Here is a 3,542-nt window from a genome sequence, read left to right on the forward strand (position 1 = left end):
GCCACTTACGAACAACACCAAAATGCTTCCCGCTATACCCTTCATCCAATAGGTTGTTCAACCTCACACATTTTGTCCAGCATAGCCCATATAGGCCGTACTATGAACAACACTCTTCCAACTATACACCCGGAGGGACGCCCAGAAACCTGATAAAATCATAGCACTTCAGGACCTTGCCACGGGTATGGGCGCCATATAAATAATGGAAGCAGAGACCACTCCGTTGAATTCACTACTAACCTTTTCAGCTCATTCACACCTCCTAAGGCCTGTTCACATACAATTCCATCTATTGGTGCTGGAACAATTTTCGGAGCGGGTCTGCTGCCATCAGCTTTACTAGCCGCGGCCCGTGCAGGTAAGAGCGGAGTGCCGGGTGTGGGGTGGGGGGGATTTTGACAGACGATGATGAGGGGAAATTAATTATTTATTGAATTTTCCCTCAGGGGCGTCTGTTGAATCCCCCCACACCTGGCCCCACGCTGTTACCAGCATGGGCCGTGGCTGAGCGTTATGTCAATAAAGTTATGGAGATTGTGCAAAATCCAAGCGTCACAGAAAGAACGAGTGTAGCAAATTTGCGTCCAAGACAGATTCCTCACCCACCTGGCTTTATGGAGAATTGACAGGCTGTGTAGGAAATTTGTCTTGTGAAGTGTAGGTTTAGGGAACAATATGCTAATCTCCCAATATTCTTCTTCTATCTCATTCAACTCACTCACCCTCCTCTACAATTCTTTATTTTAAAGAGGTAATCATAGATGCACCGCACATAAAAAATGTCACAGTTACAAACAAAATACTAGAAAGGTAGTGATGGTTTTACCAGTCGCACATCAAGTTCTAAACATTCCTCAAGTTCTGTACTATCCTATGAGATTACGGTGCCCATCGCAGTAAGAATGACATCCCACTACCAAAGATGTAAGATGAACAGGGCCTTCCAAGGGAGAGCCTGTTGCTACAAATTTTTTTATTGTTTAGATATACCCCGGCACTCTAACGTTATAGTTGAAATGTCAACCAGTGCTCTTGTAACAATGGATAATCAAAGGCATAAATTACTTTATGTATAATTGATATACTGTCTCCTCAGTGAGAGACCATATATGTCATGAAGAGTCCCTTGAAAGAAAACAGGAAAGAACATCAATCTGTAGACATTGTTTGCAAGGTTTGTATCTGCACAGTTTAATGTGATATATTCAAGGAGTGGTATCCATTACATATAGTTTTAAAGCACAACATGTGCAATCTCAAAGTAATGGTAAAAGTGTTCTTCAGATTACACATAATTCTACGGCACACTCTATGTGGTTCCAAAGTGATTTTACATACGTTGTACAAAGTTCAATTACACAATTTCAATGATCAAAATAGCTCATTTGCAATGTTCCCATACTGTATTTTTCTTTTTTGATTACACCACAAATATATAAAGTAAAATGACCCAATAAGAAGATCTAATCCTGAAGGTTTCTCACAATTGATGTTTGAGAAAAGGCCAAAGAACAGAAAAACCCAGTCGGGGGAAACAGTTCAAAGCCGCCACCCCGTCGGGGAAACAATCCAGGACAGCCGACACGTGTTTCGTTACAGTATGTAACTTTATCAAGGCTGTGAACACAAATTCCACAAAGAAAACAAATTACCATTCATTGAACATATGGGTCTAAAATCTGTCTACATAAAAGAGTGCAGCAAGGTAAAAATAGATTTCTTAAAATCCTTAGAGGAATAAGTACTGAGATGTTCTTTTGAAATAAGTTAGAAAAGGGAAAGTGTTATTGTTTCTTGTTAATCAACCAGTGAAAGAAGGCAAGAGTTAGAAAGTTGCAAAGGTACCCAAGCAATTCGATACAAGTGTGGAAAGGATATCCTAAAAAACGTGAGAAAAAGTAAAACTTTTCGGCAGAGAATTTAGGAATGTAGAGAAGAAAGGATAGAGTGCCATGTAAAGTGAAATCACACCCCTCAGATATGGTAAGTAAACAACACCAAAGTTCTGATGAGACAACAAGTACCTTAAATTCTGGGTGAGGAAACTTGTAAGTACATCGAAGTCCAAGTATATAACAGATGCCAGATCATTAACCCAAGGTGCTTGAACAATCCTGTATGTGTAAGAGAAACAGACCCTTGGTCTGTTTATATGAAAATTAGTCGCTAGCGAGTCGTGTTACCAATAATTCGTAAAGTCACGTAAAAGGTAATCGCAGTAATTCGTACCTTGATTTTTAACGAACAGTGATATGTGCGATTATGTTCCGGCTTATAAAGTCGTCACAAATATGTCTATAAAAAGTAAAGAAGAAACATATGAGATAAGATAATCTGATTAATGCCAGAGTAATCAATATATGCAATTCTCGGTTATACACGGGAAGTTCTTTAATAGTCCCTCTAGTCATGGTAGATGAACAAGGGGTGAAGATTAATTTTAAACTCTGGAAATATATGTCATGAGTTAAAACGATGGCTTGAATGTAAGGAACGCTCTAGCAGTCAATATGAGCACAAAGTCATCCCAAAGATTACCCCCAGTAAGTGACTTACTTGAGGGTCTCGTGTGCTATTCATAAATGTAGAGGCTATATATCTGCCTCTATCGGAAAAAGAGAAAACACAGGAGTTTATGGAATTCTCCTCGAAGAATGTATAAGTCAAATGGTAATTATTATAGAGTATCTAACATAATACTCACGTGCAACAGTAAATGGGTATGAAGGCACTGGGTGGACTATGATAGGTCCCTGTGATAAATCAAACGACAGTCAGTAAGAGAGTCGTCCTCAAATTTACATTGTTAAGACCTAAAGTTAAAAGCGGTCTTTCTAAAGCATACATAGTCTGGTACTTACTTTTAAAGTGTACGTATATGCAGCAATTCTGGCGTCAATCCGTAGAAGCGGCCACGGTCGGCATCTGCTGCTTTTTATACATTGCGGTCATGGAAATAGTAAACGGACATTACGCTTAGGTACTTGTTCACTTTGCTACTGGATCCAAGCAAGCCTGGCTGAAGACGGCTGAAATGCCAGAAACCGGTCCTAGGAAGCTTGTTTCCGGTCCAGGGAAGGCATGGCTTGGCAGTTCGGGCTGGACTGTTCCCATGAGGCACAGGGTCAGACTGATTTGCATATGGCCATGTCTGAACTGGGGTGGCAGAGTGGGCTAAAGAACGGTGATGGATCAAACCCAGATCTGTTGACTGGGTGTGAGTGTTTGATTGGTTCTTATGCTCCGTCCATCACCACCCCCTTTTGTACCGCTTTGTTCGCCATAAGTTGGCAGGGTATGCTCAGACGTGAGTCCCTTGCTCACTTTGCCACTGGATCCAAGCAAGCCTGGCTGAAGACGGCTGAAATGCCAGAAACCGGTCCAGGAAGCTTGTTTCCGGTCCAGGGAAGGCATGGCTTGGCAGTTCGGGCTGGACTGTTCCCATGAGGCACAGGGTCAGACTGATTTGCATATGGCCATGTCTGAACTGGGGTGGCAGAGTGGGCTAAAGAACGGTGATGGATCAAACCCAGATCTGT

At 41.6% G+C, this 3,542-nt stretch overlaps 1 long non-coding RNA gene across 1 annotated transcript; it reads right to left on the reverse strand.

Annotated features, from left to right (window-relative positions):
* Positions 1-704: 704 nt before the first annotated feature.
* LOC146796294 (uncharacterized) lies at positions 705-3,204 on the reverse strand. Its single transcript, XR_014969917.1, has 6 exons — positions 2,865-3,204; positions 2,708-2,756; positions 2,560-2,608; positions 2,233-2,298; positions 2,028-2,147; positions 705-1,620 (listed from the first exon to the last, which is right to left on the reverse strand). It is a non-coding gene; the product is annotated as an uncharacterized LOC146796294 (long non-coding RNA).
* Between the last annotated feature and the right edge of the window lie 338 nt (positions 3,205-3,542).

This window comes from Triturus cristatus, chromosome 10 (assembly GCF_964204655.1).
Source record: "Triturus cristatus chromosome 10, aTriCri1.1, whole genome shotgun sequence".
Lineage (NCBI taxonomy): Eukaryota > Metazoa > Chordata > Amphibia > Caudata > Salamandridae > Triturus > Triturus cristatus.